At 40.3% G+C, this 25,094-nt stretch overlaps 1 protein-coding gene across 2 annotated transcripts in view; it reads left to right on the top strand.

The window, feature by feature from the left end:
- OSBPL1A (oxysterol binding protein like 1A) overlaps positions 1-25,094 on the top strand; it is a 244,562-nt gene that overhangs the window by 128,288 nt on the left and 91,180 nt on the right. The gene's annotated exons all lie outside the window — the stretch shown is intronic.

Here is a 25,094-nt window from a genome sequence, read left to right as displayed (position 1 = left end):
GTTATGTAATATAATTTAAGCTGTCTCAAATTTATGATATAAAATATTGTTTTCAAAATGATGCTGTAAACTTCTCACTGCTATTTTTTACACTCAGATTTATCTGTTTAGCTTATCTCTCTATAATAAGAAAAAATTGATTTCTTTAAGAAGAAGAAATTTAGGAATTTATGTGGTCTGTATTATATAGCATATTCCCATATTTCAGGTTATTGTATACAAAATGTGTAAAATACCCCTAAAATTAATTTAGGAAGTTGCTAGGGCATAAGTTACACATAAAGTAAGTACATGCAAAATTACTATGGATTAAGTTTGGTATCTTTTGTGTAGTTTTTTGAACAAAAATACATACTTATAGTTTTAATTATTAACATGAACTGTGTGTGTGCATGCAATTGTCTTGTTACTCTTGGCTTGATCTATCCCAATACGCTTTTACATTTCATAATGCTATCAATAATGTAAGTGTGCTTGTCTTATTTTCCATTATATTCCTAATATAAGGTACAGGGCCTGGCTTATATTACAAGGTGAACTTTGACGGGTAGTATATCCAAGGCAAGCCCACTGTCACCAAGTCAATGACAACCCATAGTGACACTATAGAGTTTCCGAGACTGTAAATCTTTATAGGAGCAGATAACCTCATCTTTATCCTGAGGAGTGGCTGGTGGTTTTGAACTGTCAACCTTGTGATTACCAGCCCAACATCTAGCCCACAGAACCACCAGACCTCTGATTTGAGGGTTAGGAAAGTAAATAACCTCCCTATATCTTTATAATGATCTATAGTAGATTTGATATCAATTCATTTATGTAAAATGCTTTTCTTTGATTAATTCATAAAGTATTTATAGAATGTTTGCCTTTCCTAGAGACTGCTAGACAAGTCCATCTTTATAGAACCTTGAGTTTTATATAGGAGCGACGTCAGGTGACTGCATAGACTCTTAAAAGAGGCACAGCACACTCAGAGGCAACCGAAAACATTTCAGCAGACTGGGACATACTTGGCAGAATAGAGAGAAAATAAAGCCTAAGTGGGTGTAAACAGGGTCTCCTTGAAGGATTTTGTACAGTATGCCTAGACTTGGAACATTTAAAATCACTGGAATATTTAATCAGGGAGAGATTTAATCAGATCTGCTCCTTAGGAAGAACACTGGGCAGCTTTAAAAAGGATTAGAGAACAGGACTAAAAGTAGAGTGACCAGTTGTAGGAATTTAAGTGACATAATCAGGGTCAGAGCCAAGTGTGCCACTGTGGAGAAGGAAGGGGGGACGGGGAGGGGGGGGGAGGGAGGGGGATAGAGGGGGGAGGGAGAGAGAGAGCGAGAGAACAGAGAAAGAATATAAACACCACACTCAAACCCACCAAAGTCACTGCCATACAGTCCGCCCTGCCTCAGGGACCCTAGAAGACGGGAGAACTGCCCCTGTGGGTTTCTGAAACCATAGCTCTTTATGAGAGTAGAAAGCCTCCTGGGGAGCCCCGAACAGATGAGTGTGGGAATGAAGGAGAAGGTCAAAGTCATAGATAGTGCCAAGGCCTGTGGCATAAGTCACTGGGTAGACGATGGCCACGGTTTGGAGTAAAGAAAGGGAGAAGGGGAAGAGGTGTTCTGTTTTGAACATGTTGTCATCCTAGTAAGTACATGTCTAGTAAACATTTGAGCATCACTAGTATTGTGAATGGAATAAACACGGTAATTGAAGCTGAAGGAGTGAATTGTATTACTCCGGGTAAATACAGATTGAAAATGTTTGAAATCAAAGAATTGATTACATTGCAGAGTGAAGAAAGGCAGCTAGTGGAGAGCACTGAGGTAGAGCAGTCAGGGCCGGCAAATGTCTAGAAGAGAGCAGCTCAAGGCAGCCCAGACCAGTGTCCTGGGAAAGTCACTGTGATGTGTCATATGAATGCTGCCAAAAACTAAGGTAGGAGCTGAAACATGTCCGTTGGACTTGGTGGCTAGCAAGACCTTGGGAACGTCATGGGAGAAGTTTTAGAAGCATGGCAGATGAAGAAGCCAAATGACAATGAGCAGAAGAGTAAATGGAAAGTGAGGTAGCAGAAATAATGTACACGGTGCTCCAGGGGTTTTTTAGTTGTAGTATTTTATGAGAGCAGATTGCAGACACTTTTTTCCTATAATTTAAGTGTGGGTTTGAACAGTCAACCTTTGTTTTCTTTCTATCCTTACCGCTCCTATTTTGGTATTATTGTCTTTATAATAGTGGCAACCCACACTTATTTCCTGATTTTAGAAGACCTGCTTCTAACTTCCAATGATTTCCCATTAAAAATGACACTGAATAAGCACCATTCATCGGGTTAATGTTGTTTCCTTGCATGTTTTTATTGTTGGCTTTTTTAAATTGTGAAAGCGCATCTGATTTTACCTAGTGCTCTTTCTAGGAGCCCCGTGGTGGTGTTTGTTCGTTGGGCTGCTAACTGCTAGTTATGCAGATCGAAACCACCAACCACACCCTGTGGGGAAAAGAGGCTTTCTCCTCCTATAAAAAGTTAGGGTTTCAGAGACCCTAGAAGGCAGTTCTACACTACCTTACGTTTTAGGGTCGTTATGAGTCAGATTCAACTCGATGGCACTGGCTTTGAGTGTTGAGAATGCCCTATCTGCATTTATTAAGAGAATTTGCTAGACTTTTTCTAATGGTAAATCATTCTTATATTCCTGCAATACTGCACTCTTAACATACTCCTTAATTTGGTTTCTTTTGGATCTTAGCACCTCTGTTAATGAGTATGATTGCCTTATAAATTCCTTCTTTGGTTCCATCCATATCAGGTTTTAGTATCAAGATTATACTGTCCTCATAAATGAGTTCGGGAATATTCCATCATTTGCTGCTCTCTTGAAGAACTAAAATTGAAATTACCTATTCCTTGGTAATACAGAATTTTCCTATAAAGCCATCTTATCTTTGATATTTTTTAAACTATGTATTAAATATATTTAATGCCTGGAGAGCTATTTTAGTTTTTATTTATTTTGTGGTAAGTTTAAACTAATCATATTTTTCTGTAAATTTATCTTTCCATTTAAGAATTGACATTTATTGCTATAAAATTGTTCATAATTTTATTTTCTTTTTAATTGATACTGGATCTGTAATGATGTATTACTTTTCCTTGTCTTTTATCTTTTCCTTAATATTTACTTGGGTGTCTCCACATAAAGCTGTTTTTTGTTTTCAAATTTATCTCTTAAATCATTCTTGCTAAAGATTTATTTACTTGATTACTTTTAAAATCATTGTATTTTAGCTTTTTGATCATCTGATGCATCTTTTTTCCTTAAACTAATGTTTGTAATTATCTCTAATTTTCCTTCAAGCTTAATATTTTCTTCCCCTGAGACCTTTATGTTATTATTGCTCTGTCCCTTGAAAGTGGATAATTCCTTCAAATTGTGTTCTCGTCCAACTTTCAAGTTGTGTATTTCTTAGTTCAAGTATTTTGCTGAATATGTCCCTGCTTAATTCACCTACAGTTTTATTTTATGGACTTTAATAATTTAGTCTTTTAGATTTCATCTCTCTAGACCAGCGATTCTCAACCTGTGGGTCACGACCCCTTTGGGGGTTGAACTACCCTTTCACAGGGGTCACCCGATTCATAGCAAAATTACAGTTATGAAGTAGCAACGAAAATCATGTTATGGTTGGGGGGTCATCACAACATGAGGAACTGTGTTAAAGGGTTGCGGCATGAGGAAGCTTAGGAACCACGGCTCTAGACAGAAGGATGCTATGTAGTCTAGATTACTGCCTTCCTAACATTTAAAACACTTCAAACTTTTGTAAGGTTTGACTATTTCTTTTTTTTCCCTTATCACTTGAGCCTGTTATTATTCTCCAATTATTTTCTCTTTTTACTGCTTGCCATTTGTCTCCATTTCTTCATCCTCCCTGGCTGGTCTGGTCATTTTGTCTTACTTCTTACTCTGAGCAATTTCTTCTCTGTCCTTTGAAACATTGAGTGAGGGAAGAATGACTGTCTCTCCCTTTTTTTCCCTACTTTTTTCTTCTCTCCCCTTAACTTCTTACCTCCTTCTCTATATGAGTGGGAGCCCTGGTGGCATAGTGGTTACACATTGGGCTGCTAACCACAAAGTCAGCAGTTTGAAACCACTGGCCACTCTGAAGGAGAAGGGTGAGCATTGTGTTTGAGGCTTAATACTTGGAGTTTGTCCACAGTCTGCTCAGCATATTTCCTCCTGCATGTTCCTTTTCCTCCGAACCTTGACCCTAAGAGGACAAGATCCAGGATGCAACGACTTCGGCTCTTCATTATGTTCCCTGTGACCTTTGTTATTCCACGCATAGTCCAGCCAAAGACAAAACCGCGGAGTGGGCGGGGAGACTGAGAAAGGAAGCGCCCATGGGACAGTGTGCATCTGCTCTTCTATGCAGCCACGAGCCTTGGATTCTAGAATCAAGGATCCCTCCTTGGTGTGTGACTCTGGGGAATTGACAGGCTCACATTCCTTCTCAATAATAGAAAGTTATTAACACAGACCTTTTCTCTCCCAGTTTAGATTTTATGTAAGATAGACTTTTCATGTTTCAGATATCTTTAAAGGATTCTGGGTTTAATTCAGGAACTGAGCAATGAAGGGGATGGAGAAATAGAAGGAAAATGATGGTGGCATGGGGTGTTAGATGAGGGAAACCCTGGTGGGAAGCAGTGGGCAGTGACAGGAATGGCAAGAAGCAAGCAAGGGCTTGCTCAGCGGTGGTGTGGATCCAGGGATTGAGATGAAAAGCCTCTTTTCTGGTGGGCTGGGTTTCCGCAGACCTCCCCAAGTGGAGAGACAATGCATTGCTCAAAGCAGGGATGGTTCTGGAGCGTTTCATGGACTTGGGCTAGTTTTAATTCCTAACATCTCTGTCTATATATCCGCCTTCTACTGTCTTTCTGTACGTTAGATATCAAGTATTGGTTTACTATTATATGACAGTGATTACCCAAGGGAAAAGAATTTTGTCTAACTACAGAGATAACGTAGGAAGATGAAACCACAGGCATGTTGGAAGATTAAGCAGGAATACCATCTATTCCTCCAACTCCTTATCATTTGCTGCATTCAGGGAATTTGTCTTATTTTTATTTTTTCAGCTCACCCGAAAAAAACAGTCTTCTATAAGAATATTTCTATGAGAAAAGTTTTTGTGTTTGTTTGTTTTTTTAATTGTGATTCTGGGCTTACACAGTGAAGTTAGCAATGAAGTTTGTGAATGTAATTCTCCTTAGTTAAATTTTATACTTTAATAAAAATGATCTTATTTTGAGGTTTTTCTTTATTTCTTGTTACCATGTGACGAATTAGTGTTCACAGCCGCAAAGGCAGGCTCACTCTCAGAGCAGAGGAACTTCAAGGACATCATGTTGGGTGGATTTCGAAGGTGTTCTTGGGGACGGATGGATACCAGTACTGAGACAAATCACAGTCAAAACATTCCTCGTCCACTAAGACACCTGCACAGCCCACAGTTTGGAAATGCTTGATCTGTTCGCTTGTGTTTCACTGAGGAGGAGACTGGGGCCTGGGAAGCATGTCAGTGACCTGCTTTATGTTGCTGGAGGGGAGCGAAACTTAGAGGTAAATCTAAGTCTCCAAATGTAGTGCTGAAGAGTAAACTCCACTACATCACTACTTGAAGGAGGAACAAGGGGATATTCAAGGAGACGGCCCCTCATTTTCAAGGGTGATACATGGTCATCTCTACTACCTGGTTTCTCCATTTTTCCTTAAGGACATCAGCTTTAGCACGATGGCCAGGAATGATATTGAAGTATCTTCGCTTTTGGCACAGAAAATACCTGTGTTCCAGGAAAGTAATGTCCAAGTTTCTGTGAACACTTTGTTTTGGTAAAAGTCCTATTTTTGGAAGATAAAGAATCTGTCCATGCGTCTAGATATTCTAAATGCCATCCTAAGGTTAAACTAGCTTGTCAGACTATTTCAGCCTAAACAATATTTTCGTTTTCCAAAAAAAATGGCCCTTGGCAAATTGCAAGTTGGAGTTATACCTTCCATTGCCAGTGAGGGGCATTTCTCCACAGAATGAGCTCTAATGATATTGTTGGTCCTTTTCCTTGCCCTACCTCACTCAGATTACCCTATATATTCCCCTGAATGAGAAATTAGACTTGAGAGTAAAGAGGGAGTATGTTTTCCCCAAAGGTCTTGTGTTTTTTTTTCCTTGTGGACAATTAAAAGCCCATAATTGATTGTATCTCTCTTTCTGTTTTTGGCCTTAAGAGAATTCAGAGCCTGATCTGTGGCTCGTCCACAATGGGTAGGTACATGCTATCTGTTTTAAGCCTTACCCCCAAACGGAGTCAGAGCTGCTTCCACAGCTTCACAGTTTGGAAATTACTGGCACACAACCTTCTCTTGTGAATTAGTGGAATGTGGTTGTGCCCCAGAATACCTTTAGGTACGGTGATTATACTTGGGGTTGTCTGTAAGCAGTAAGTACTAAGTAGTTGTAAAAATGTTAAGCATATGTTTCCGTGGTGTACCTGATATTATTTTATTTCATGAAAGTATATGTTTTTATATTATCGACTAGGTTACAGATTATTGAAATTCAAAGACCCAAGTTAAAATAAATGGCAATGATCGTTATGGTTTCCTTTTTGTCCTCTCTCATGCTAATGCAAATCAACTGACTGTCTATTTGAGATCATATGTAGGAAAAACCTTTGTTGTGGTTAGGTGCCATCAGGTTGGCTCTATCTAACCCACGGGGACCCTGTGCACAGCAGAATAAGCCACTGTGCCCGGTCCTGCGCCATCCTCACAATCAATCGTTCCTGTGCTTGAGCCCATTGTTGCAGCCACCGTGTCCATCCATCTCATCAAGGGACTTTAGAAGTAAAGGAAGCGCACTGCCTGAGTAGCTCCCCTTGCACAGGCCCATAATTGTGCGGCAGCCCAGTGACTTTTTATTACTTTACAGACCTGTGCTGGTTGACGTGTGTGGAAGGCGCACAGCCTCCCCTGTTCCTCACCCTCGTTGCTCCCCGATTTCCCCTCCAGTTCAGTTTTTTTAAGAAACCAAGAATGAGTCTTTAGATTTTCCTGGATGTGGCCTACTCCCCTAAATCTCTCTCTCTGTCTCTGTATTCCACTTTGTGTGTGCTCTACTCTGACTGTCTTTCTAGGCTTTTAGATACCAGGTGGCAATTTACTGTTACACTTTGAAGGTCGATTACTTAATTGACAAGAATTTTACCTACATAGTGAAATAAAATGGAAGACATGTTTGAATAACCATAAATATTATGATATAGATTAAGAAATTCATATACTTGAGAGAAGTCAATCCTACTTTAATTTGCACACGGGAACTAATAGAGTAGCGTATATACTACTGTAAATCAGAAAATTATTAACCTCAGCAATAGAAATGGATGGAGAGTATATATGTGGTAGAATAGGAAAGAATATAGCCTATTCTTTGGTGAATTCTCATTATTTGATCTTTTTACCTGTACTTAGAAATATAAATTTTCTGTGAAGTTTAAGTCAAAGGAAAGCTTTGACAATGTCATGAGATTTTAGATATCATTTAATTTTCTCCCATGGACAGGAATCCTTTCTACCATTTCCTGCAGGCCAACAAGATAGCTATTTATATTATCCATCAACACTTTCTTCCTTGAACGTGTATTCTGATACAGTCCAATATGGCTCCGAGTTTGGAGTCTGAGTCAGGCCGGAGCAGAGAGGCAGTTTTGTCATTTACTAGCTGTGTGGTCCTAGTGGGGTCATGAATCTCACTAAGCATGTTTTCTCATCAATAATAATAATGCCTACCTCATAGGCTTATGAGCAGATTATGACATGGCATATATCAAGTATTTATCAGAAGACCTTCTTATAGTAAACATATATAGATGTGTATAATGCAACTACTACTATATGTGAATGATCTTTGAAGGCCATTTAGACCACTATAGAAGACCACATTCCACTATAGAAAACGATGTTTTTAGAGAGTTAAATTTTATGTTAATGTGAAATTATATTGTCTAATCTTTTGGCTTGTTATTTTTAATCCATGATTTCATATGTGCACAGGAAAATGGTGTTCCCTCTCTTGTGATAATTTCTCAGTCTTTGGGGCTACTAGTAAATCATTACTTTCCCCAAGCTGAATATCCATGGTCCTTCAACTGTTACTGTTAGGTCAAATTTTACAGACCCTTTATTTCCTCACTCGTCACCAGTCTCTCTCAGATTTTTTTTAAATGTGTCATCCAGAATGGAATCTCGTGTCTATATGAAGTTTGCGTGGCCATTGTGTCTCCTCGCAGTTGGTGCTTAAGCCTGTCAAGGAAAAGGCCTACAAAGCTCCGTGATGGGTTCTTCTGCCTGCCTCTTGGGCTTCCACTTTGTTCACTGCTCACACTGCTTGCTTTCTGTCCGGACAGTGGGTCCCTGCTGTTACTGAGACATGTGAACCCGTTTCTCCCTCAGACCGTTGGTTGTTCCTCTACCTGCGATGCTCTTCCCCAGGCCTTCTCCCTCCCTTGGGCTGCTGTCCATCCAGCACCAGGGACTCACGGAGCCTCTGGCTATCCATGTAAGATTGCAGCCTCACCCCTAGCACTTCCTGGCCCCTGCTTAGCATCACTAAATGTCTTACAGTTTTATTGGCATCTAATTCATATATCATCCAGTTCATTTATTTCATACATTTAGCATTTTTCTCTTTAGTATTTTGCACCATCTAATAAAAAAGGAGCCCTGGCGGTGCTGTCAGATAGTATTGGACTGCTAACCCCAAGTTTGGGGTTATGTGCATCTAAATGTATATGTATGTAATATGTATTGACACTCATCAATCCCATTGCCGTGGTGTCAACTTCAACTCATAGCAACCTGTATAGGGTTTCGAGGCTGTAAATCTTGACCAGAGTAGATAGCTTCATTTTTCCTTTCTAGAGTAGAAGATGAATTTGAACCACCGACCGGGAGGTTAACAGTCCAGTGTTCACCTGAAAGTGCCACCAGGCCTCATTTTATATACACACACACACACAAACATACACACATTTTCTAAATTTTTTTCATGTACAGTTTATGGATGTATGATCATCATGTTGTGCAAACATTACTACTATTAATTTCCAAGTTATTCAGAAATGTAGTGCCCTTAAGCCAGGATGCCCTCATCCCCACACCCTCTTACCTCTGGCTAAAAACCACTAATGCGCATTGATCTGTATCCACCCATCTGCTTTATGTAAGTGGGATCACACAGTAGTGTGTGTGTGTGTGTGTATGTATTGTTTTCTCGGTATAATTTTTTTCAGGGTCTATCCACAATGTGGATAGCTTCATTTTTCGTTCTGGGTGAGTACTCTTCCACTGTGTACTGTATATACCTCATTTTGTTGAGCTCTGTATGGACGGTTAGGCTGATGCTGCGTTGTGGCTATTTTGACTGTCCCTGCAGTGAGCACTGGTGCACAGTTTATGCGTTCTCTGTATTCATTTCTCTTGGCCGTATCCCTAGGACTGGGACTGCTGGGTCACATGGTAGTTCTATGTTTAACTTTTTAGAGATCCATATAACATTTGCCAGTGGCTGTGTCATTTTGCATTCCCCCCAGCAATGCATATGATTCTCAATTTCTCCACATCCTTACCAACACCTGTCTTGTGCCTTTTTTTTTTTTTTTATCTTAGCCCTTCTAGAGGGGGTGATATGTTACCTCATTGTGGATTGGGTTTCGTCTCCTTATAGCTAATTCGTTGAGCATCTTTATTTCATGTACTTGTTGGCCATGCAAATACCTTTCTCTTGTGGACTACGACTTGCAAAACTTGGGACACCTTGTTTCTCCGGATGGCTTTATAACTTACCGAGTTGTTGTTCCAACAGATCTGGGGAGTGGTGGTTTTCCCTCCTCGCTTCAGAAACAGGAAAATGCTTCTCAAAGCAGAATAAACATCAAAGGTTTATCCAAAGAGAGTTGTGTAGTTCTTGACTCATGTTCTGAGTATAGCTACTTTCAGACAAATAGATGAAGGCATTGTGTAAAAAGTAGAATTGCAAACCAATGCATTGGCAAACAGTGGAGTGCTCCTCGGCAGGTAGTATGAAGACGCTGTCATTCATTCAACACATGAATGGAGCTGTAAAGCTTTGATATGAAGGGAGAGAAGCCAGACACAAAAGAGTGCATCATGCATGATTTCATTCCCTGGAGTCCGCCCTGCCAGGAGTGAGGGTCAGGGAACGGGAGAAAGGGACGAATGAGGCACAGAGATCTTTGGATGGAGGAGTCACGGGCATTGATAGTGGTGTTGATCACATGAGCTGTTTCTCACCAATATTCATTGGGCATAGAATACACTTAAAATGGTTGTATTTTTTAGATACGAAGAAGCACAATAAAGTTCATTTGTAAAAAGTAGAGTTGGCACCGTGTCACTTCAGTGACGCATAGGTTTTGTCAACAGCAGAACCCCTCAACAGCTTCTGGAAGACAAATTTACTTTAGGTTATGGGTTGGATTCTCTGGTTTTAAAGATGATTGTTTACCTCTTGTTGTGGGGAGAGATTATATAAGAATAAGCTATTTTTAGCTGGAAGCTGTGCCGCCGTGGTGAGACAAGACTGTAATAGAATCTCAGATGAGCTGGACAGAGAAGGGAAGCCATGCATCCTGCAGTTCCAGAGCATATCAGTCCCCAAAAAGTTATAAGTGCATCATCATGAAAGACACATGATACATGCAGAAGTCTACGGAAGGCTATTTCCAGTAAAGTACAGCGACAACTATAAAAACCAGCATCAGAAAATGTTGGTGTGTCTAATTATGTTCCTATTAGTATACATACACAAACGCCGCACATATTGCTGCTTAATACCCCGCATTGTTTACAATGTTTACCAGAGTGGACGTTTTCCTTTGTCATATATATTCTTTGAAAACATGCCTCAGATTTCATAAGAAGTGTATCAGTCTTTTAACTCCCCTTGTCAGTGTTGTTTCTTATTATGCCTTCACTATTGCCAAGTGTTAGCATATTTCCTGGCTTTGTTGAGGTGGAATTGATAGACCATAAACTGCGTGTATTTGAAGTGAAGTTTAATGAGAGACACATTTTTCTCCATCAGACATGCCCTCAGGAAGCTGGCACATCAGGGCATTGTGCAGTGTGTACGAAATTATGTAACGTGTGCACTGTTTGTGTAGGAACACAGTGTTGGTTCAGGCTTACACTAGTGAAAGCATCACTACGATGAAGATGACACTTCTGTGACTTCCCAAAGGTTTTCCTGGCCTCTGTAGTATCTCCCACTATTCCTCACATGCCTGTCATCTGTAACCATGTATTTTAAGTAGGTGTGGGAAGAAAGGCTGATGGTGCCCAGCTATCAAAAGAAAGAGTGTCTGGGGCCTTAAGGCTTGAAGATAAATAAGCAGCCATCTAGCTGAGAAGCAACAAAGTCCACATGGAAGAAGCACACAAGCCTGTGTGATCATGAGGTGTCGATGGGATCAGGATTAGGCATCAATGACCCTGAACAAAAAATCATGTCAATGTGAATGAGGGGGCATGCGGAGTGGTGACCTGAAGCCTATCTGTAGACAATTGGACATCCCTTGCAGAAGAGTCACAAGGAAGAGATGAGCCAGTCAGGGCGCAGTATAGCCCCGATGAAACATACAACTTTCCTATAGTTCTTTAATGTTCCTACCCCCTACTATCGTGACCCCAATTCTGCCTTACAAATCTGCCTAGACCAGAGCATGTAAACAGATAAGAGCTGGAAACACAGGGAATCCAGGATAGATAAACCCCTCAGGACCAATAATGAGAGTCGCAATACCAGGAGGGAAAGGGGAATGTGGGGGGAGAAAAGGGGAACTGATTACAATGATCTACATGTCCTCCCAGGGGGACAGACAACAGAAAAGTGGGTAAAGAGAAACATTGGTCAGTGTAAGACATAAAAAAAAGAATAAAGTATAAATTATCAGGAATCATAAGGGAGGGTGGGTGGCAGAGGGAGGGAAAAATGAGGAGCTGATACCAAGGTCTCAAGTAGAAAAAAAATGTTTTGAAAATGATGATGGCAGTGTATTTACAAATTGCTTGACACAATGGATGTATGTATGGATGGATTGTGATAAGAGCTGTATCAGCCCCCCAAAAAATGATTATAAAAATTTTTTTAATTAGGTTTGATTTGGGTTTGGTTGACGACAAGGTTTTTCTCTGTGTTAAGCTGTTAGGCGTAGATCTGTGGTGTGTTTTTGTTATGTGCTGTTGAGTGAGTTCTGACTAATAGTGACCCCATGCACACAGATCGAAACACTGCCTGGTTCAGCACCGTCCGCACAATTGTTCCTATGGGCAAGCCTGTCATTGCCTCCATGTTGTCAATCCATCTTGTTGAGAGTCCTCCTTTTGTTTTTGTTTTGTTTGTTTGTTTTTTGGCTGCTTCTTTACTTTAGCAAGTATGATACTCTTTTCTAGGGACTGGTCTCTCTTGATAATGCCTTTGCTTCTAAGGAGCCGTCTGACTGTACGTCTAAGACAGATACATGTACGTTTACATGTGTATAGATGTAATTTTTTATATATTGCTAGAAGAAATCAAGCTGTCAAGTCAACATTATCCAAATCAAAATTCCAGTAATGTTTTTGGTACAGATGTCCTAGAAGAGCCAAAGCAACTTTGAAAAAGAAGAGATGAGTTTAGTGAACCGCTACTTGATTTCAGCACTTAGTCTAACCATACAGTAATTGGGAGAGTGTGCTATTACTGAAAGAATAGACACCTGGCTCGATGGGACAGGTTTGAGTCCAGAAGTAGACAACACATTGGTCAATTGATTCTTGATAAAAGTACCAAGGCAAGTCAGTGAGGAGTGACATACATTTGGGGGCTAAGATTGATGTTAATGTTTGAGAATTGATTTTATATCCTGCAAACTCACCAGCCCTTCTTATTTAATTGAAACAACTCGAGGTGTTTTGCGAGGCTGCTATTTCGGCATGTCTATGTAGGATACCCTATCTTTTGAAGTGACTGACAGTTTTGTTGCTTTATTTCCAGTTCTATCATTGTTTCCTTGACTACATTTGCTGTTAGAGTTTCACAATACAGTATTGAAAAGAACACTCTAGGCATTATGATATTCTTTATTTCAGAGAGAATGTTTTTAATGCTTTAGCATTGGATAAGATGTTTGCTCCAAGTTTTCTTGGTCGCTGTTTTTCTGAATGCTTTATATGAAAAACTCCCTTTTCGTTTACACATACACATACTTATTTTTATTTTTAATATTTATTAAATTAATAAATTTATGTTTATATCAATACGTTTATTAATAAATTTGATAGAATATTTTTATTATTTTGAAACTTAATATTGCAATGAATTTACTCTCATAAAATGACTTTTTCTATTGGAGTAATCTCATGATCATTATTCTATATTACTAAATAGAAATTTAATTTATTAATATAGGAATTGTATTCATGCTTTTCTAAAAATTAAACTTATCCAATTGTTCCTAGAACAAATATATCAATTTAGCTGTGATGTGTTTCCTTTTGATGCATAATTCAGTTCATTAATTTTTGTTGTTGTTGATATTTGTAATTGATGTGGTTGATTGGAAGGAACTCTGGTGGCTTAGTGATTACACGTTGGGTTTTGAGCCACAAGGTTTACAGTTTGAAACTGCCAGCTGCTCTCAGGGAGAAAGTCGGCCATTCTACTCTCATTAACAGTTAAAATCTCCGACACTCACAGGGTCAATTCTACCCAGTGCTGTTGTCTCACTAGGACCTAGGCCCTGGGTTGTTTTTTGTTTGTTTTGTTTTTGTGTATGGTTGACTGAGATTTGCCTGTCGTTTTCCCTTCCTCGCCTTCCTTACATTTTTATATCAAGTATGTTAGACTCCTTTTGAAACTTTGGTCAAAAGAGGTATTCTATCACTTTGTTATGAACTTACATGGTTTTGCTACAAATTGTTGTAGATTAGTTATTTACAACTGAGAGTGTATCATCTTTGGTCCATTTTTCTTTTGGCATTTCATTAAAAACTAGTTCCTGGGCTAATTTAACTGAGACATATCAAAAGCCCCTGTAATTTTTCATTGAGTAAACATCCTGCACAAGCTGAATTGTCCTGTTGTCAGTTACGCCCTTGTAACTTACAGTAGTGTTCATCACGGACAGAAATGTATCTTGGGTTTTTTACCATGCTATTTTAGACTTTTGGGGGAAATGGGATGTAGTTGGAGGATAAATAGTTCTCCAAATGGTTTGAGACTTCTTACCTATTTTACCAGGAACCTCAAAACGAGGTTATAGGAGCCCAAGAGGCATATGGGGGATCTGTATGGGAAATAAGCCTCCACTGACTGCCCTCTTTCCAGACTAGAGGGGTGGGAGGACAGTGGTGACCAGAGAGAGTGCATTGGAGAGATGACAATAGAAGATCAAAAGGATAAACCTGCTTGAACAGTTACAACCTTGTCAGTTGATCCCCCTCTGATGCACGTTAGGCCTGAGCTGGTTTCCAACATTTTCTGCATTTTTTTGTCTGTCTATATTGGGATTTATCTCAGATGTGTTATGTCATTGGGGGGGTCACCCTCTTACTTTGTGTTGTATGTTCGTCTATTTTTTAGCATTAGAAACCCAGGGTTGATGGACCTATCAGGATAGCAAGTAGAATAGGGGTTTCTGGGGGATGTTGTGAGGGGAGGGGTGTAAAAGGGAGCTGATGTCAAGGAGTTCAAGAAGGAAAAGAATGTTTTAAACTGATTGTGGTAGCAAGTGTACAATACTGCTTAATGTGATTGAACTATGGAATGATATGATCTTTGTATTAACTCACAATAAAATGTTTTTTTGGGGGGGGGAAATCATGTAAAAACAAGTTTCTCAATATTCAAATTTAGGCAAGCCATTTAAAATGTAAGTCTAGACCAAGTATCATGTGAATTTAGATATATCCACACAAAAAATTTGGAAGATTTCATCATCTGGATTCTTAAATTTTAAATGTTGACCCTAGAGATCACGTTTTCATATGCTCATTAGCATATACCTCAAGATGTAGTGCAAAATAGAGATTGTCCTACATAGTACACATATGAGGGGCACTCAGAAAGGATTGCGACCAGGGCTCCAGTTATGCGTGCATGAATCTGTGGTGCTTAAACACGTCTGTAATCGGCGGGCAGCGGCACACTTCTTTCAGGAATACACCTGTCTTGTTACTGTGCCTTCTCCTACTTTTCATGACCCAGAACCCCCCTGTAAGCCAGCACTTTAACTGAACAGAGGCACCAGGGCTTGGGGAGAGAAACTTTGTCCTGGAGGAAACGGACTCATGCCGGTTCCTAGTTTACATAATGCCTTTGTCATTTTACAGGAGGTGATCTTCAGCAAGGGATCTAGGGAAGTTGTTTTTTTATTTTCAAATATAGTTTTTTAACAGTTTTATTGTCATATAAGCCAATTCAATGGTTTAATATTAAAAAGCATTGTGCAGTCACTACCACAATCCATTTTAGAACATTTTCTTCTTTCTTGTGCTTACTATTAGTCATTATTATTCATTCCCCATTTCTACCAACTTCCCCTGCCATAATCCTCAGAATTTACCAATCCAGTTACCACCTCTATAGACTTACCTCTCCTGGTTTTCAGATACAGATACATACCCACACGCCAACAACAATAATAAGTGTATTGCTGGAGTTCAAATATAACTGCTTTCTCTCTGACTAGCATGGTCCACCAGTTTGGTAAGTTCAGTTAAAGAAAGCCTGTAAGATCTTTTGCTTCTATGATGCATGATCTCCCTCAGCACTGCCTTTGAACCCTTTAGTGTTTCCAGCACCGTGGGTTGTGGAGCCCTGGGGGTTAAGAGTTCAGAGCCCTTGATGTCAGTGCTTCGTCCTCTGCTGGCCTTCTACAAGTTACTGAGACTTTCTCATCAGCCTTTTACACACACACACACACACACACACACACACACACACACACACACACGCCCTCAGCTGGTTTAATGATGACTTAATGAGCCAACAGTCTATAACAACCCCCCTGGAAACAGTAAAACGTGGTGGATATACTTGCTCATTTGTATGAGGTGTACAGATAATTCTGTGTGAGCAGGACCATGCTTTGTGCCAACACTCACGAAGGTAAGCTCTGTGTTTGCTCCATGAATTCGTTCTGAGATGAAGGACATTAAGATTCTCTGAGACTTTTTGTTTCTTTGTTTTTGATTAAGGCTCAGCCCTTAAGTGATATCTTTCTTGGTAAAATTTGAAATGTTTAAAAAAAAATTTTTTTGAAATGTTATTTCTTCCTGTTTTGTTCTTCCCTCCCCCCCCCTTGTTAATATACACCAAGATATTCATCCATTTAAAATATTTTCCAGAACCTTCCTTTTACCATGTTGTTGGCACTGAGTATCCATCAAGAACAAGCATTTCTTGGGGACGTCATTAAAAAGAGTGCCTAAAAATTTTCAGTCTATTGAGTAGAATGATTTTGAATTTTGTCATCTTATATAAATAACCCTGACTTGTTACATTACATTGAAAACTGTTTGCAGTGCATTTAATATATACCATCATATGATCATCTAACATTTTGTTCTATAATTGGCATGATGATACTTAAAAACCATTTGAAATTTTTGCTACCTTAAACACGGCAATCTGGAATAATTTAGAAGTTATACAATGAAGTGCTTTTAGTGATATAACCCCCTAAATGCTACTTCTAGAACGTAAAATGTGTGTTGCTGCAGGCTTTTTACGTTATAAGAGAAGTCCTTGTTTGAGTGTTACAATCAGTGCCAAGTGGCGCAGCTTTGGACTTGAAAGAGCAAGTTTTATGAGATCTTAGTTATACCAAGTTGTCATAAATGCCAGTGCCGTTGAATAAAGCATTAGATTTAAATTTGTATTTAGTCCACTGAATACACCATACTGTAGAAGTGGACAGTGTACTTGTATGTCTACTTTTGGGAGGAAAAAAGCATGAAAACAAAATGTGTTTGCATCCAGTACAAGCCTCCTATTGATTTATATTTTTGTGGGGACTAATTTTAAAACAAGCTCAACAAAAATAAATGTCATATTTTGGACTTTTGTTGGTCTTTCCAAATGACATTTTCGCTTGCTTTAAAATTTTTTTCTTTTAGGTAACAAGCATTTCTTGAATGCCTCTTTCCTATGCATTGCAGATAGCCAACTAACCCCAAATCTCTTCTTTCATGTAAGTGTCAGAATAACTTTGGAAAGTGATTGACTTAACAGCATATCAATAGAAATTGCAGTTCAACAAGCTGCAGTGAAGTGGTCCTGCTTGCTGCGGGGCAGGCAGTCTGCCGCCAGATGCGCCTGTTTGCCATGGTCCGTGGTGAGCTGGAGCTCAGGGAGACGCAGAGGGGAAGGAGGGATTCCTTTTCTCTCTAGTTGAGCCAGAACAAAGAAGATGGCCCTGCCTGTAAGAAAGGTGCGTTCTTCAGCGGGTCCAGGAACCAGTGGACTTGGCTGTAAACAGAATGTAAAGGCTTGACTATCCACCTCCTGTTGGGTTAAAGGAGGTTTTGTGAGGTGGTGGGACTGATCTATTTTTTTTTGTTTTTGTTTTTTTTAATTTTAGGGCAAACAACTTTTGTGTCCAGAGGCTAGAGCTTCTTTCTACACCACAGGATGTAACCTTGAGTTATTTTATATTTCTTCTGGGCATTGAGAGAACAAAAGCAATGAGAAGCCTTTCGGTAACCCATCTGCACTTCTCTGAATCTGTGCCCATCCTCTCTGCCTCTTCTGCTATGAGGGATGGGCTGTGGGTGCTCTTAGCAAACGCTAACCCCTACCCATGTGAATCAGAGCCTACCCCTTCGTACAAGCTCAAGAGCATCAGGCTAGCAATTTTCATCTCTCACTTCTCCATCATTGATTTTCCCCTCCCTATTGAACATTTCCCATCAGTATAAAAACATGCTGTGTTTTCTTCCAAAGTACAAACTATTGAACCCCACCTTCAGCAATGATCCCAATTTTTTTCCTCCCTTTTGAGCAAAACATCTTGAGAAGGCCTAATACTTATTCTCTCCAAGTTTTCTCCAGGCATTGTCTTTCAACCTACTCCAATCTGGCTTGTGCCTCCAACACCCCACCCATGGAAACTCCTCTGGCTCAAGTTCCCCATAGATCCCCGCGTCACTAAATCCAGCAGTTGCTGCTCAGTGCTCATATTATTTGATCGTTTACAGTTGATCACTTTTGCCTCCTTGACACTTTTTTAGGCTTCAAGGACACCAGACTCCTGGTTTCCCTTTAACTCTTTGTTCTCTCTATTTTTGCTGGTTCTTTCTCACCTCTCCTTCTAGGATTCTGGTCCGTATGTGCTCACTTCAGTCTCATTTTTCCTGAGTGTTATATCGAGTTTTGTGACAATGTACAGTCTGTTGCAGATGACTCCCAGAGCCATCGCTAGCCTAGCTCTCTTCCCTGACCAGCGGGTTCAATATCTTTTTGATATCTCCTTGACGCATTGAACTTGGAAATACAAGAGCATCTCACACTCATGTAGAGAAAAGGGAGTTCCTAGTGGTCCCTGCTTCTCCTCAGTTTCCCACCTTAGCTAATGATGAGTCTGTCCTTTCTGCGGCTCAGGTCAAAACCATGGAGTTACCCTTGCTTCCTCTTCTCTCTTACAGCCCCAACTCTGTTAGTGAAACCTTTCAAGATCCAGAATGTGACCACTTCTCAACACTTTGATTACTATTACCCTGACGTATCTTTTATTTGGATTATCACAGTTGTCTCTTAAGAGATGATTCTTCGCTGGACCTCTGAGGCCTGTTATTCAGCCTATCAACCAGAGGGATGATATTAAAATACAAATCCCCCAATCCTTTTCCTTTGCTTGCATCTGTTTTACACTAAGCTTGGCTGAGTCAAAGAGGCACATTTCTCCTTCAACCAATGTTTTTGTTTAGTAGTAGGAAGGACTGATAGAAACACTTTATGGATATGTTGAAATTAATTACATTTGGGAACATTTTGATAGGGTGGGGTAGCTGAAAGGGCATAGTGTCAGGTGAAAATCTTGAAATTTATTTTGCAAGTATGTGCTGGATCGTCCCAAGAATATATTTTCATACTTGCCTTAGACGTGGAATGAATCTTTATATTCTTGGACCCTGGGAGTGAAAGAGTGACTCAGCCTGGCTGTGGATTTGGGAGTGGCATTACCCGTGACCATCACATGAATGCTTCATCCTTGTCCACAGAAGCAGAATGGCTGTCTAGTGGGCAGAAGGGCCCTTACGGACTTTCCCTCAACCCCATCAAGCCAGTGCTGACTCATAGCTAGATCTCCTGTGGGTTTCCGAGACTGTAACAGTTTACCAGAATAGAAAGCCCAGTGGTTTCAAACAGCTGACCAAGTGGATTGAAGCCCAACGAGTAGACAAAACACCACCAGGGCTCCTGCTACTGAGTATGTTGTAACAAATGTGTGGTAACAACAGAGTCACCTACAGTACATATCTGAAAAAAAGGTCTTAAAGTGAGAATACTGTTGGGTCCATGACCATGGAAATACATCAGTGGCGTTCCTTACTTGAGAGACAAAGCTAGATACGTTGTTTTTTTTTATCCAAGAGCTAGTGTCTCCATCTCAAGTGAATAACTCATTTGTTTTTGTAACCATATAACATCTAATAATAACAAAGAAGAAATGTGTAAGACTTAGGTTATTAAAAAGAGCCACGCTGGATTGATCAAGCCCACCATTTCACCTGTCCTATAAGCAAGTAATTGGTCAGCGTTCTGTGAATGATAATCATTTACCACCCACTTAGTGCTGTGTCAGTGCCACATTTAATTATCTGCCTGATTGATCCCCAGTCACCTTAAGGAAAGTAGTAGGCTGCTTTCTAGAGAGAAAGAACCGGTACAAAGGTTGAGAATGGCTACTGACAACTTCTGCAGGACTCTGGACGTGTTCGCAGTGCCCATTCGCCGTCAACATGAAGACTCTTTGGAAGCAGACACTGTCAGTGTCTCCTGCCAGCCTGAAATGAAGCAAAATGAAAGGTGGGCACATTGAAGCAGGTGGAGACTATTGGGAAGGCTTGACGCACTGATCTTGAAGGGGCTACAAACATGGACCAATGCATATATTTACTATGAAGTGTGATTCATTTCTTAAATTTTTCCCAATAGAAAGCCTAACCTTTTCAATCGCTTAGTTATGTGTTGACTTTTGCTGTGGGAAAGGCACGACTAAGGGTGCAATGTTTATGTGAACTGGAAAAAGGTAATGTCAGCCTTATTCTAGAAACACGATGAACCTTACGATAAACTCATGGAAAGGTCACTAATTTTGTGAAGAATCTTCGTTATTCCTTTGATACTCATCAGGGTCATTACTGTTTGAGTCTTTGAAAACCATTGTCAACATGTCTGTGTTGTTGTTAGGAGCCACTGCAGTCGGCTCTGACCTAAAAGAACAAAACACTACTCGGCCCTGCGCTCACCTCACAGTTGCTGCAGCCACTGTGTCCGTGCATCTTGCCGAGGGCCTTCCTGGTTTTGCTGTCCCTCTACTTTACCAACATGATGTCCAAGACCTGGTCCCCTGACAACCAGGCCAAAGTGCATGAGACGAAGGCTTGCCATCCTCTGGCATGCATCCTTCAAGAAGCATTCCGACCAGACTTCTTCCAGAACAGATTTGTTTATGCTCTGGGCCGTCCATGGTCCTGCCAGTAGTCTTTGCCAGTGCCATAATCCAGATGCATCGATTCTTGTTCAGTCTTCCGTATGCAGTGAGCAACTTTCACATGCCTATGAGGCAATGGAAAATACCCTGGTTTAGACCAGGTGTGTGTTAGTCCTCAAAGTAACATCCTTGCTTTTCAACACGTTAAAGAGGTTTTGTGCCACAAATTTGCTTTTCCCACTGCAGTGCATCTTTTGATCTCTTGCTGCTTCCATGAGCCTTGTTTGTGGATCCAAGCAAGACAAAATTCTTGACAACTTTAATCTTTTCTCTGCTTATTATGATGTTACTTATTTGTCCAATTGTGAGGATTTTTGTTTTCTTTACATTGAGTTGTCAGTCATATTGAATGCTGCAGTCTGTGATTTTCATCAGCAAGTGCTTCCAGTGATCCTGGCTTTCAGCAGCAAGGTTGTATCATGTGCATATCTGAGCTTATTAATAAGCCCTCCAATTTTGTTCTCATTCTTCTTCATAGAATCCAACTTCTCTTATGATTTTGTCAGCATACAGATGGAATAATTTCGGTGAGAGGACACTACCCTAATGCACACCCTCCCTGATGTTAAACCATGTAGTATTCCCTGTGTCCAACTAAGAGCACTGGAATTCAAAAGAAATATTGCACAAAAGGGTACTCTTTCTGTTAAAAATAAATAGTTTTCTGAACTAGGAAATGGAAGTTTGATAAGATAGTTTGAAAGGAAGATGAACGTATTATGAACTTATGCTCGGCATATTCCATATCAGTAGCTCTACACTAATTTTTAAATGTAGAATTTTCCATAAGTCTTTCTAAAATATTGAGAAGGTAGGGCATTTGAAATTACGTTGTCCCAATGAGGCTTCTCACTGACTCTAATGCGCTATGGCAGTGAAGTGTGTTCTTAGATGCTTGACAGTTATCAAGAGAGCTCTTTGTTGGTGCAACTTCTGTGACCTACAGCTGCTTGCTGTCATATGTAGTGCTTTCCATGCTGGGCGATGCTGCTGCCTTGTGGGGCGTTTTCCAGAAAGATCATCTTGAGTGCAGAAAGCCCTGTTACAGTTGAAATTAATAAAAATATTCCCAGATCAATTGGCAGGTAAAAATAAGGCAAGACATAGGACAGAATTGGAGCCTCTCTCGTCTCCCTCTCTCTTCTGCTTCCTACTCTTTACTCCTTCTCTTGAAGCAAGCGAGAACAGATGGCAGTGTCAGAGAATCGAAAGTGCTTATTTTAGCTAGATAGAGCATGGATTGCATTTTGAATAAGAGTTTTGTCGTTGTTGTTACAGGAACTGAATATTTTGGGGCGTCCATCATTTTTTCTGAATTTTGCTGCAGTCAGCTAGGTGAATTTGGTATGCAGACTTGTGTATTTGTTGAAGACAGAGGAGTAATTTAGCTGATTCTTGTTTTTAAGAATCCACAGCACATTTGCATTTTGACATTTGAAAAGCTACAACCATGCAGCCAATGGGAGAGAGTGGGTGAAAGAGTGTGGTCCTTCTTGTCATGTTTTGTTTTGTTTTGTGGCATTCACACACCACTAAGTGGGTGGTAAATGATTATCATTCACAGAACGCTGACCAATTACTCACTTATAGGACAGGTGAAATGTTGGGCTTGATCAATCCAGCGTGGCTCTTTTTAATAACCTAAGTCTTACACATTTCTTCTTTGTTATTATTAGATGTTATATGGTTACAAAAACAAATGAGTTATTCACTTGAGATGGAGACACTAGCTCTTGGATAAAAAAACAACGTATCTAGCTTTGTCTCTCAAGTAAGGAACGCCACTGATGTATTTCCATGGTCTATCTGTTTATTCCCAGAAACCCAGGTGACACCCACCTCAGAGTACACTTAGGGGTGGTCTTTAAATGATCAACATCCCAGGCTGAGGAGCTGTAGAATTACCTGACAAATACTCTCACAGTTGTCGTAGATCTTTTAGATTGAGAGAAAAGATTGTTTTGGACATTGTGTACAGTTTTGTAGCCTTCGTTTATCAATACATGAATGATTTTTCTCTGTCAGATGGAGAAAGCACAGCTTTTTTATTATTATTATAATTCTTTGCACTCCCCCCTTCCTACCTCAGTGATCTCAATGGACAGAGTGGAGCTGCCCCACAGGGGGTTTGTTTGTTTGTATATGTTGTTTACTGTTGGTTTTTATGTTCTTGTCACTGTCAATATTTCATTGTGTTTTACATGAAAGTTCGCACAGAAAAGCAATTCCCAGGCAGATGCTCATGTGACATTGTCACCATCCCCACGGTCTAGCAACACTTGCACCTGGCAGCCCTGTTTCTGCCCATCAGTTTCCCTGCCCTGCCTTGCCTTCTCATCTTTGGTGTCACATGGTGACCTTTTGGTCTTAAGCTAGGGTGGTAGTTTAAAGGAGCACATCCTTCGTGGGGTGGGTATTAATTGTTTTATTGGTAGGTCCTTATTTGACTGAGAGGTGGCAATAGAAGTGGCTTTAGTTCATAGTTAAAAGCTTTTCTTTGGGCAGTAGTCTCAAGTGTTCAAATTTCTATCAAGACATTATGAATTTTTTCCCAATGAATTAGAGTTGTGTTCCACAGTTTTCTTCCATCCTAACTGGGCCTTCTGTTGTGCCCCTGGTCGGAATGGTTGTTGATGGGAGCCAGGCACCATCTAGATCTCAGCCTCGTGACGGCTGTGGTTTGCCTGTGTTGTAAGTCCTGGGGAAGACGAGACCAGTAGCCGGGTCTTGGGTGTCATTGGATTTTCCAAGCTGTAACCTCGATAGGGTCAGGTAGCAAGATGAATTAGAATCGCCAGCCTTTCTGTCAAGCACTTAACCCTTGCACCATCAGGGCTCCTGCTAGGAATATTAGCAAGTGTTTTTCAGTTTCCTAAAATTTATCATTACATGTCCTTTCCCCCTCCCCCCTCAGTTTTACATGTTCTCCCTGCTTGTTATTGCTTAACATTTGGTGCTATTTTTATTTCATTACCACGGCTCTAATAATAATAATCTCGTTGCTGTAATGATAAACACAGGTACCTGAGGACTGGAACTTTTCCCTAGACAATAAAGAGTGTTAACCCTGTTTCTCCTTCAAATTTGCACTTCAGTAAAACCATGTTTCAAGATGTATACATGACTGACTCCTGCAGTGTCGGAACTAATGTGCAGGACCAGGGACTCAGACCCACAAAGGCCTCAGAGAGCCACAAATCTCAGGAGCGAAAGGGGCTGCCTCCGCCGGGCCAGGACTTCCGAGGAGCAGTTGTCAGAGGGGTCTTCAGCGTCCAAGACACAAAGGTGGAAATGTTGACCTGGAAGAGATACTACCTCCCCCAATACCTTTCATTGTGTCGGTGAAGCCCCTGGGGTTGGGCCTTGAGGAGAGGGGTGGGACTTGTGAGTTCTACCTAACGTCTTCCAGCACAGGGATTTATTTCAATGTTGGAGCTGTAGGATTCTGTTGGAAAAATACGGTGTGCTGTTAAAGAAAGAAAGGTTTTTTTAGTTGAAGACCACTAATGAAATGAGATAATCAGATGATAATAGAACCCTCCTGTTTGGTAGGGGAAGAAACTGAGGAGCAGGAAGGAGACTGTCCTGCACCTGCAGCATTAGTTACGTTAGATCCCCACCCTTCTGCCCCATGGTACTGGCAGCATTGCCTCTAGAAATGGAGGGAGATTATAGCATCGTTGCAGTTTCCAGAATTTCTGATACAAAAACAGGTGAAATGGTTCCCACCCAAGCCAGTGCTTGCCACTTTATATGAACAGTGAATTCTTTCCATTTAGAAGGTTTTAATCAATGGCAGAGGTTCAAATGCTCTTGGGCCTTTTTGGGCGAAATTGACCGTTTCTTCAGAGGTTGAAGAACCAAGCCACACTTAGCCATTTCTCTAATCTAGCTCAGATTTCTTTTTTGTGCCAAATGCAAGGCAAAATATGGAATGGAGACAATAAAAATTGTTAGAGTTACTGCCTAGCAGCCTGTGGCCCTCCCCTTGGCATGTTCACAGACTGTTCTAGATGTCAGTTGGATAGTTATGACTGTAGCTCAGACTTTCATGTGGTACACATTTGTATATTTAGAATGGCTTTCTTCATTTTGTGTGATAACTTACTGAAACTCGTTTCTTCATGCTTAATCTTGAGAAAGATTTTTTTTAATTTGCTTATATATAGTTATATATATATATATATTTTTAAATTGTTTTCTGAAATGACTAATATTTGCTTACCAGGCACCTGATCATTTGAACTGA

Source organism: Echinops telfairi, unplaced genomic scaffold (assembly GCF_000313985.2).
Source record: "Echinops telfairi isolate 266 unplaced genomic scaffold, ASM31398v2 ScPeMD7_7400;HRSCAF=8409, whole genome shotgun sequence".
NCBI classification, from domain to species: domain Eukaryota; kingdom Metazoa; phylum Chordata; class Mammalia; order Afrosoricida; family Tenrecidae; genus Echinops; species Echinops telfairi.
Note: the sequence above shows the minus strand (reverse complement) of the source record. Positions and strands in the feature narration are given on the sequence as shown.